The sequence below is a fragment of the Hyperoodon ampullatus genome, assembly GCF_949752795.1.
Source record: "Hyperoodon ampullatus genome assembly, chromosome: 1".
In the NCBI taxonomy this organism is placed as follows: domain Eukaryota; kingdom Metazoa; phylum Chordata; class Mammalia; order Artiodactyla; family Ziphiidae; genus Hyperoodon; species Hyperoodon ampullatus.
Genome location: NC_136914.1, coordinates 205026910 through 205039001, shown reverse-complemented (window position 1 = coordinate 205039001; position 12092 = coordinate 205026910). Strand labels below are relative to the sequence as shown.

The 12092-nt window shown below is 41.6% G+C and overlaps 1 protein-coding gene and 1 pseudogene across 2 annotated transcripts in view; one reads left to right on the top strand and one right to left on the bottom strand.

The window, feature by feature from the left end:
- The window catches only part of SORCS3 (sortilin related VPS10 domain containing receptor 3), a gene marked incomplete at both ends in the record, with an annotated part of 605319 nt that overhangs the window by 306874 nt on the left and 286353 nt on the right, over nucleotides 1–12092 (bottom strand). The window lies entirely within an intron of this gene.
- On the top strand, nucleotides 9027–10337 carry LOC307052524 (magnesium transporter NIPA2-like; annotated as a pseudogene). The gene is made up of 2 exons: nucleotides 9027–9853; nucleotides 10062–10337. The product of its transcript is annotated as a magnesium transporter NIPA2-like (transcript).

The window sequence follows — 12092 nt, the reverse complement described above, 5'->3', positions numbered from 1 at the left end:
TATAGGAATAACTATTCCTCTATAGACTAGAAGGTCAAAAAAGTAGGCTTTCTTCAAAAACACATTCAACTTCAGATACTCCTGTTACACAATCACTTTGCTGAAATCATTTATATTTAAGACCCAGCCTTTTAGTTATGAGACCACTGAGAGAACAGTATTTACAAATAAGTCTGTGGATTTCAACTTTATATAAGAATCACCTGGAAATCTTGGTAGACCATTCATACCCCATGCTACATGCTCTGGAGATGCTGATTCTGGAGTTCTGAAGTAAGAACATAAACTTCCCAAGCCCCCTTTTCTTCCAAGACAGCACTTCTCCAGTCTGAGCTGAAGGAAAATATTGCTTTTCCCCAAGCACTGAAACTAGCCCCTTCTATTCCAAATGGAAGTTTCCAGCAGGTTTTCTCCAAAACCAATTTATAAAACATTTTTGTAACTAAACCAGATCTATAAAAACAGCTTTAAAATCATAATCACAATCATAATAGCTAATAATCCTTGTTCTTACTATGTGCCAAGCTGTATGCTAAGAATATTTTTCAAGGGTCCTTCATTTAACCCGCACAAAGACTCTATGAGTTAACACTCTATTAACCAGTTTTCAGAGAAAGGTCCAGCAAGGTAAAGAAGCATACAAGATCATACAGCTAGGAGGTACTGTTGCAGAAACAAAAATCTGATATTTCTAACCCCCAAACTTACTATTGTGTACTATGCTAAAATTAGCATTTTGGCTGGGGGGTGGTCAAAAAAGGCAATAGGCAGTATCTCATTGGCTGTGGGTAGTGATCACACATGGCTTCATTTCAGAAGGTGACATGTTGAAAATGACCTTGAATGGGGTAGAAGGTTAATAGGAAATAGAGCAGAAGAGTGTTGCAAAGAGGGGCACAAAGGTGTAAAGGTGGGGAAACTCAGAGGAGTCCTGGTTTCTCTACTCTGCTTACTGTTACACTTTATTTGCTCCACCTTCACCTTCTCTCTTATTGCCCTGGCTTCAACCTCTGCATCTTAGATTGATGCTTTCTGTGACTTAACCTGACACCTGTACAGGTGGGCTCATGCAGCTTAAACAAAAACTGCACACAAACTAAACTTGTGTATAAATTGGGAGTTTGGAATTGACATATACACACTACTATATATAAAATAGATAACCAACAAGGATCTATTGTACAGTACAGGGAACTCTGCTCAATATTCTGTAATAACCTAAATGGGAAAAGAATTTGAAAAAGAATAGACATATGTATAATTGAATCACTTTGATGTATGCCTGAAATTAACACATTATAAATCAACTATAGTCCAATATAAAATAAAAATTTTAAAAAAACAAAACAAAACCAAATTAAACATGTAAATCGAATCTTATTCCTCCACTGATTCATTACCAGTTCACTTCAAATTGATAATTCAATGTGCAATTTAAAGTTTCTCTCTTTTAGGTTCTCCACCAAGTAGCTAATGATCTGTGAATGAACAGTGAAATACACCAAGGCACTGACAAATAAGTTCACTATTTGCTCCACCCCTCCCTCCTCCATACACAGGATCTCAAAGCCCACATATTTTATAATTCGAAATATTTATATTGTGGGTTTTCTTAAAGGGAACACGAATTTAAGCATGCATTTGTTTCTACTCAAAAAGCCACAATGAACAAAGACCCAAAACCTAGACCAGGCCGATGACTACTTTACGGTTCTCTTTATTATATATGTATGTGGAAGGAAAATAGAATGTATTAATGAAAGGTAGCAAGAAGTTCCAAGAGACAGCATCACATTTCCTGAGAAGTAGAAGGTGTAAGTCATACTTAACTTCGTTTCTTAATACTCTATACTTTGAACCCCTAAGAGAATGCCTACTCTGTTAAAGTGTTTCACTTTCTTACTGGGAAAAATAATTCAGCTCATCTATCATTTTCCTGAACTGCCAATTCCAACTAAAAGCCTGACTTCCCAGGCTTGAACTACTTTCCAAACTATTTTGCTTTTTCTCTGGCATGTAAGCAAAAAAGCTCCTTCTACCACCCGTGTCTCCCCACTGACACCCAAACACAAACATAGTATCTGTGGAAAACACAGCAATTTAAAGGCAAAGCGAACACTGCAATTTTTAATAAAGCCAACTCTCAATTTTCTGCCTCTGGAGTGGGGCAGGGATTATGTATGTTCAAGGAACCTATTGATATTTTAAACATGGAAGAAAAAAAAAAAAACTTGGCTTTTACTGTCAAAGCTTGGTTATTCATACCATGGAGAAGACCTGGAAGGGTGTATAATCCCAAATGGTAACTAATCAAAGCATTTATTTTTTCTTTATATCCTGAATGGTGGTGTTTTCTGCAACAAATTAGCTTGAATGAGCTTCGGCTACTGTTAGCATGGATTTGCCTTCCTTGACAAAGTAAGTAATATTTAGTGGGTGGCTGGGAGGAATGAAGGTGGTAGCAAATGGGACAGGGAGAAGAGTGGCCTATAATTAAATACTTTGCATAGAAACACCACTATGAATAATCAACCCTAGGATAATGGAGTTGTCTATCCCATTTGTTAACTCCTAAGAGGCAAATCTGATCTTCATTCACTTCCTGTGTGCTCTTCCAACTGAGGTTTCTTTCATTAAAGATCCTTCCTTTGGACCCATGAGGCATGTCAGGATCAAAGAAAAGGAAGACACTGATAGATCTCAAAGTGCAAAGTCAATAACATGAGGGTGGGGCTATATTTAGGGTTTTAACGACTGTGTCACCCCAGCCTGACACCCTGAAGATGCTGTGAAGTGAATGAATCCATATGTCAACTCGGTTCCCAGCTGTACCACTTCTCTCATGAGAATTTCCTCATTCCACTCCACTGACCTCCACACTGCTGCCCTTGCCTAGTTCTCTATAATCACCTCCAGACTCTACACTTTTCATGCCCAACTGGATGCCATGTGATATCTGAGTCTGGCTTCCCAGATCCTTGATGTTGATTTCTTTATCTTGTATGATGCACGCACATAACAATTTATTGGTAGTGACCCACTGATTTGGTAAAGCCCTGATTTCTGGGTTTTGCAGGCTGTCCTTTATGACCTCTACCAGCACAGCAGAACCCTGGGGATGGACTTAAAAGGCTGAAGGGGAACACAGCTAAACCCTGGGGAGGTAAGCAGGACCCAGAGGCACTCAAGACAGGGCCAGGCATGGGATTCCCTGGTGGCGCAGTGGTTGAGAGTCCGCCTGCCGATGCAGGGGACACAGGTTCGTGCCCTGGTCTGGGAGGATCCCACATGCCGCGGGGAGGCTGGGCCCGTGAGCCATGGCCACTGAGCCTGCGCGTCCGGAGCCTGTGCTCCGCAACGGGAAAGGCCACAACAGTGAGAGGCCCGCATACCGCAAAAAAAAAAAAAAAAAAAAAAAAAAAAAGACAGGGCCAGGCAGAGGTCAGTATCCTGAATTGGTCAGAGAGGTGGACAATGTACACTTGGGAAAAGCACGCAGCTTATATATGTGTTATTTGTTCCTTAAGGCCAAGCCCATTCTCAGTCCTGCTGGGAGTTCTCCATAAGGAGTCCTTTAATCATTCTCACTCATTTTTACAATGACAAAAATAGCTCTCGTGTCCAGACAAAAGCAGTTTTTTTTTTTTTTTTTTTTTTGCGGTATGCGGGCCTCTCACTGTTGTGGCCACTCCCGCTGCAGAGCACAGGCTCCGGACGCGCAGGCTCAGCGGCCATGGCTCACGGGCCCAGCCGCTCCACGGCATGTGGGATCTTCCCAGACCGGGGCACGAACCCGTATCCCCTGCATCGGCAGGCGGACTCCCAACCACTGCGCCACCAGGGAAGCCCAGCAGTTTTGTTTTTTAAATGCTTATGCCCAAGGTCTTTAAAGACCGTAAAATGCAGCGCTGCATCAGGAAACGGGTCTTGGTAAGCAAGCAAATGGAGAAGACAACTCTCTGAGTTGATGGGATTGATGTGTTACTGCACAGGTCAGCCTCACTGTCCATAAAAGGACAGCAGCACCTCTGTCCTAGGAGATCCTCTGGGCTTCTGGAATCACTGAGCCTCCCTCAAGAGGAGAGAGAATGAAGCTCTTCTCTCTAAATCCCAGCATTTTCTGAGCCTTCCTCAGTCCCAGTAGAGTATGGGATTCTAAATGGTAGCAGTTCTTCTTTCTAACACCCATAGAGAAGGGAAAAAATTTCCCTAATCTGCATAAACTACAGCAGGCACGGACCTTACTGCTGGTCTCTGCCAGAGAACCTTTATTTTTCAAAGTGCACCTCTCTCCAACAGCCTTTCCTTGGTCAACCACATTCTTCCTCCAGGCAGGGGAAACAGAGGAAGTCTCTATATGTGAGCAAAAGAAAAAGTGATGTAAAGAGATAAACAAATACCGTATGCTAACACATATATATGGAATCTAAAAAAAAAAAAAAAAAAAAAAAAAGATTCTGAAGAACCTAGGGGCAGGACAGGAATACAGACTCAGACGTAGAGAATGGACTTCAGGACACGGGGAGGGGGAAGGGTAAGCTGGGGTGAAGTGAGAGAGTGGCATGGACATATATACACTACCGAATGTAAAATAGATAGCTAGTGGGAAGCAGCCGCATAGCACAGGGAGATCAGCTCGGTGCTTTGTGACCACCTAGAGGGGTTGGATAGGGAGGGTGGGAGGGAGATGCATGAGGGAGGGGATATGGGGATATATGTATATGTATAGCTGATCCACTTTGTTATAAAAACAGAAACTAATACACCATTGTAAAGCAATTATACTCCAATAAAGATGTTAAAAAAAAAAAAGTGATGTGGCTGTGAGGATGGGGGTAGCAGATTAGACTAGGTATCAATGGTAATCTTAATTGGCCACACCATGGCTTTTTCTGGAACATGAGCTGCCATCACCTCTCTCCATCACCCATGCCGGGCACTGCAAACAACCCCAACTTGCCACCCCCAGAGGTGAGTCTGGCTTCAGTGCAGACTCGTGTTCCCCACAATCCCTGTTCCTTCTACATCTGCCTTCCCTATCCCCACACCGAAGGGACAGGCTGAAAGCTCAGAGGGAGTGAGGGCTCCTATTTCTCTAGGACGTAGAAATCCCACCAAGGAGGCATAAAACTATTAACTCCAAATAAAGAGAAGCTGCTCTGATGCCTTTGCTCCCTTGGGCCACACGCGATTGGTTCTCCCGCTGAAGGAGAGGGGGAAAGATAATGGGCTGTGTGATTCCGGGACGTGGGCGCACTCCCTGCCAGGGGAAACTGAGAAACAGTGGAGCCCGTAAGGCTACGGACCTGCAGCCAATCTCACCTCCCTCTGAGCAGGAGACGGTCCCAGCGTTTACAAAGCGTTCTGAGTGCCCTGTCTCCGCGTCAAAGCCCCTGGGATGGTCTGACCACAACAAAGCACTTATCGAATGATTTTGGTTTCTGCTGATAAAAATAGAACCAGACTGGTTCCACTGCAACCATACATACCATTCAGACAGAAAGGGAGGGACCACGGGACCCAGGCAGGGAGCAATGTGGCTAGAAGTCACTGCGCTGCTGTGAAACAGGAGAGGAGGGGGAGCACAGAGGGGGCCCCAAAGGAAGAGATGGGAGACTGAACAGGAGAGCAGAAGGAACCAGCCTGACAGTCCTGTGTTTGTGATTCTTCATTCTCAATACCCTGTGGGCATCTTACACAGCCCCCCGCCCCCTCCGTAGCCAGTAGTATGTCAAGAAACTGTTGTCCCCACCGTCAAACCTGTCACTTCCTGAGCACGTGCTATATGCCAGCCATTGTGCGAAGCACTTTCATGGGCTACCTCATTTGATAACAACACCCTAGAGGACAAGCATTAATATTATTCCCATTTCACAGATAAGGATACTGAAGCTTTCAGGACTCAAACTACTCACTCAAAATAACACTGTTAATAAGTAGTAGAGCGCAGAATTCAGGTCTGCCTGAAGCCAGCATGGGGGCTCTTTTTTTGTTTTGTTTTTTTTGTTGTTGTTTTTGCAGTACATGGGCCTCTCACTGTTGTGGCCTCTCCCGTTGCAGAGCACAGGCTCCGGACGCGCAGGCTCAGCGGCCATGGCTCACGAGCCCAGCCGCTCCACAGCATGTGGGATCTTCCCGGACTGTGGCACGAACCCGCATCCCCTGCATCGGCAGGCAGACTCTCAACCACTGCGCCACTAGGGAAGCCCAGCATGAGGGCTCTTAAAAACCACACCAGACAGCTGCAAAACAGCAACCACCTAAGTCAAAGCCTATTCCCATAGCCCCCAAAAGGGTCGCCAAAGCTACTCAACATCCCCCAACATGAATGAGGATTCACTGGCCTGAAGAAAAAGCACAGCATGGAGCAAACACACTTTTCTTTTGGGTGGGTGTATGTATGTGTGGTTAATTTTTTGAAAAAATTGTGTGCTGCTGAATAGAGCAGCCATGAATCCTCTCTTAAATCAAGGTGCCTCCTTAACATTACAAAATAATTTAATGTAGACAATATATTGAAGTCAACATACACAGAGTTCACGGGGGAGTATGTCTCTGTATTTACTTCTGACATAAACAGAAAGAACATTTAGCAGCCACTCAGAAACCCACCATGTGTCCACTCTCTTCCAAAAGTAACCATTATCCTCTCTTCTATTAACATTCATTTCTTTTGACCATTTTTAAACGTTATATCAACAGAGGTACACTTGCTTGTATGGCTCCACAATCTATGAGATTAATCCATCTTGTTGCTTGCTTATAGCAGCAAAATCTCTTTGCTGTATAGTTCTCCATGGTATAAATATTCCATAACTTATTGGCCCATTTTTCTATTAATGGACATTTGAGTTGCTTCCAGATGGCGGCTTTTATTGCTATGAACATTCCTTTACGTGCCCTGTGGTGCACATATGCGTGCATTTCTGTATGATATATACCTAAGAGTAGAGTTGATGGGTCATAAGCTACGGATATGATCAGGTTTAGTCGTTGTTGCCAGTTTTTCAAGGTGGTTATAACAGTTTCCATCCCTCTCAGCAGTGTACAAAAGTTCTAGTTACTTTACATCCTTGCCAGCATATGGTATTGTCTATTTCTCATTTTAGCTAATATGTTGGCTATATGAAGCACCTCAGAGTGGTTTCATCCTGCATTTCCTGATGACTAATAAAGTTGATCAAGTTTTCGTATGTTTACTGGAAATTTAGATATCTTCTTTGATGAAATGTCAGTTCAGGTCCTTTGCCCACTTTTCTATTAAGTTATCAGTTTGTTTTAATGATTTATAGGCATTCTTTATATATTCCAGATATGAGTCCTCTGTAACACATATCTTACGAACATCTTTTCTTATTAAGTGACTTATCTTTTTACTCTTATAATGATTTTGTTGAACAGAAGTTATTTAGTTACTTAAAGTTCAATTTATCAATATTTTCCTTTATGGTCAAAACTTTGTGCGAAAAAAAAAAAAACAAAAAACTTTGTGTGGCCTAGTAAGAAATATTTGCCTATCCAGAAGCCATGAAGATAATCTCTTATGTTTTTGCTCGGGAGCTTCATGATTTTAACTTTCACATTTATATCTGTAATTCTTCAGGAATGGTTTTGTGTAGAAGTAAGATAGGAGTTAAACTTCTTTTAAAAAATAATAGGATATTCAATAGACCAAGTTACATTTTTTTAAAAGCACACCCTCTGTATCACACCATTTCAATGTTACTTTTGTTATAAATCAAGCAACTATATACATATATATATATATATATATATATATATCTGTCTACTTCTGGGCTCCATTCCACTGGTCTATTTTTCTATCTTTGTGCTAATACCATACTGTCTTAATTACTGCAGCTTTAAATAAGTCGATATCTGGTAGTGTAATTACTCCAGCTTATTTTATTTTTTTCAAGATTGTCTTTTATACTTTTGGTCCATCACATTTTTCTATAAGTTTTAGAATCAGCTTGTCAAATTCCACAGAAAAAGTACACTAGAATTTTTATTGGGCCTGTTTTGAATTCATCGATGAGTTTGGGAGAGAATTAACCACATAAACATGGTTTTATTTTCAATGTATTTAGGCCTTCTTTAATTTCTCTCAGCAACGTTTCACAGTCTTCTGTATCAAGGCCTTGCTCGTTGTGTACTACTCTGTTCATTACCTTATTATATTACCTACCTATTTATCAGATATTATTTGATGCTATTATACCCAGAACCTTTTTTATGTTTTTTATTTTCTATTAGCTTATCATCACATAGAATTTTATATAAATATACAAAATATAGATATATGGTGTGTGTATCTATATATGCACATACATATTGTATCCAGTGACCTTGCCATGTTCACTTATTAATTCTAGTGGTTTGTTTACATTTCCACATAGACAACTGCTTTATCATTTCCTTCTCTTCAATCCTTATACATTTGATTTCTTTCTTGTCTTTTCCACTGGATAGAACCTCCATTATAATGCTGAATAAAAGAGATGATAGTGGGCATCCTATTCAATTCTCAATCTTAGGGGAAAAACATTCAAAATTTCACAATTAAGTGTTATGTTTGCTGTGGGTTTTTAAAATATATATATTGGCCGTGCCCCTTGGTCCTGGTGGTGGCGGTGGGGGCCGGAGGTCGTCCGGGACAGGTTTCCCTGGGCGCTCCCCCATGTCCCCATGGAGGAAGAGGTGCGCACGGCTGCAGCCCCGGATGCTCGCACTTCCCACTGGACAGCGACGAAGGCGGTGGCCGCGCGTGCGGCGGGCCGGCCAGAGGCGAAATATATCATTGGCTGCTGCTTTGGGGGTTGAACGTCCTTCTGGGTGTCCATTTTTGTCCCCACGTAGCACGGAGGAACCTCTCTGCACTTCCAAGCGGATTCCGATTTGCCGCTGTGTCCACGGATATCCTGTTTTCAAACTATTTGAAGACTGCATCATCCTGCCTCCAGCACCAGCAGTTTCTCTGTTCTTGATGAATGTGATTCACGGGAACTTTTAAAGTAACAAACGAGATGAGCCAGGGCCGTGGAAAATATGACTTTTATATTGGTCTGGGATTGGCTATGAGCTCCAGCATTTTCACTGGAGGGAGGTTTCATTTTGAAAAAAAAAAAAAAAAGGCTTTCTGCGAGTTGCCAGAAAAGGCTCCATGAGAGCAGGTCAAGGTGGCCATGCGTATCTTAAAGAATGGTTGTGGTGGGCTGGTCTGCTGTCAATGGGAGCTGGCAAGGTGGCCAACTTTGCTGCCTATGCCTTTGCACCAGCCACCCTAGTGACTCTGTTAGGGGCATTCAGTGTCCTAGTGAGTGCCATTCTTTCTTCATACTTTCTAAATGAAAGACTTAACCTTCATGGAAAAACTGGATGTTTGCTAAGTATTCTGGGATCTACAGTTATGGTTATTCATGCTCCAAAAGAAGAGGTGATTGAGACTTTAAATGAAATGTCTCACAAGGAGATCTAGGTTTTGTGGTCTTTGCAACACTTGTGGTCATTGTGTCCTTGATATTAATCTTTGTGGTGGGACCTCGCCATGGACAAACATTCTTATGTATATCACAATCTCCTCTGTAATCGGAGTGTTTTCAGTCTCCTGTGTTAAGGGCCTGGGCATTGCTATCAAAGAGCTGTTTGCTGGAAAGCCTGTGCTGCGACGTCCCCTGGACTGGATTCTGCTGCTGAGAGCCTTACAGTCTGTGTGAGCACACAGATTAATTACCTGAACAGGGCCCTGGACACATTCAACACTTCCATCGTGACTCCAATATATTCCGTATTCTTTACAACATCAGTTTTAACTTGCTCAGCTATTCTTTTTTTTTTTTTTTTTTTTTTTGCGGTACACGGGCCTCTCACTGTTGTGGCCTCTCCCGTTGCAGAGCGCAGGCTCCGGACGCAAAGGCTCAGTGGCCATGGCTCACGGGCCCAGCCGCTCTGCGGCATGTGGGATCTTCCCAGACCGGGGTACGAATCCATGTCCCCTGCATCGGCAGGCGGACTCTCAACCACTGCGCCACCAGGGAAGCCCCTCAGCTATTGTTTTTAAGGAGTGGCAAGATATGCGTGTTGATGCTGTCATTGGTGCTCTGAGTGGCCTCTTTACAATCATTGTGGGAATATTCTTGTTGCATGCCTTTAAAGACGTCAGCTTTAGTCTCACAAGTCTGCCTGTGTCTTTTCGGAAAGATGAAAAAGCAATGAATGGCGGTCTCTGTAATATGCATGAAGTTCTCAATAATGATGAAGAGAGCTTCACCTGTGGAACTGAACAACACACGGCTGAAAACATCTCCCGAAGAAATGGAAATCTGACAGCTTTTTAATAAGAAAGATGTAATTAAAAGGTTAATCTATAATTGTGTTATAAAGTGAATTTGAGTATCAGAATGTGTCTGAAAAAGCATTGTTCTCAGATAATGTTCTCTAGAGACAATCTTTTTTAAGGTTTCACTAATCTGGACCAAGAAATTACTTTTCTTATATTTAAATGATGGTAGCTCACTAACATTACCTCAGTACATGGCCACTTTCTTTTCACATTGTATTATTATAGAGGTATTTTAAATTTTCCTTCACCAAAATCTAAATGCACTAATGACAGTTTTAAGTCTATAAAAATGCTTTATTTTTTCATTGGTGATGAAAGTCTGAAATGTATATTTGTCATGCCCACTCTCAATTCTTGACCATTTTAAGGCTTTTTTATTTAAAAAAGCAAAATTAACTCCATACATTAGCCTGTAATTTACCTTACCTGTAAAAAAATAAAATAAAATAAAAATATATATTTATTTCATCACATTAAGGAAGTTCTCTTTTCCAGTTGGCTAAGAGTTATTGATATGAATGAGTACTGACTGTTATCAAATATTTGTTCTGCATCAACTGAGATTATATGATTTTCTCCTTTATTATGTAATTGTGGTGAATTACATTTCATTTTTAATATTAAAGTCACCTTGCATTCCTGAAATAAGCCCAACTTGGGTATGATATATTATCCTTTTTATATTTTGCTCGTTCAAATTAGCTAATGCTTTATTAAGGATGTTTGTATCTATGTTCATGAGGGGAATTAATCTGTAATTTTTATTTCTTTTAATGTCATTCTCAGGTCTTGGTATCCAGGTTACACTGCCCTCATAATGAGATGGAAAAACTTCTGCCTTTTTCTATTCTCTGAAGAATTCTCTAAGACTCCTGTTATTTTTTCCCAAACATTTGGAAGGATTCACTGGTGAGACCTTCTGGGCCTGGTGACTTCCTGGTGGGAAGACTTTTCATCACAGATTCAGTTTCTCCAATAGACACTGGACTCCTGAAATTTTCTAGTATTCCAGAATATTTCAACAGTTTCTCTAGAAAACTATAGTATCTGACTCCTAGAAGTCCTCAGGAAATGCTCCAACCCGTTCCACTGGTCAGATTCCCTCCACACTGGTCAGACTCTCCTTCACAGTCCTGATCTTTTAGTTGGATCTCCTTGATTCTCATCCTATCCCGGCATTGCCTCTCTGATGAATACAAGATGTTTTTATCATTAAAAAAGAAAAGACAACCCCTGTCCTTGCAGCAGGGTGATTTATGGAGAATTTAACACAGCAGGATAACCTATTAAGACATAACATTGTGTCTTCTTTCTCAGTGCTCCAGATTCATCAGGCTGTAACAAAAGCTAAGTCCCATTTCCCCCCATAAACCTTCCTAGATAAGCAGCCAGGGCTTGGTTTCCAAGCACTGGACTCTCTTTTCCCCCAAAGGGGACATCACAGCGTTTTTGTTACTGTGTTTCAGAACCTGAGCAAGAAGAGAAAGAGGCTTGTACTTGGAAGCCAATGCTAAAATCATCTTTGCTTGTTTCTCCAAGGCCTAGACCAGTCCAGGGAAGTTAGCCAGAGTGTCTAAGTTTTGGTGCTCTGGTTGAAAAGAGAAAAGTCCACATCCTTAAAGTCTTATTCAATAACAGTAAGAAGAGCTGTTGCTCTCTTAGCCTGACCAGCAGCATTCGGAGTGGCAGAAACTCAAACGGGGGTGCCTGTGAGTACCGACTGTATATATATATAGCCTGTGAATGACGT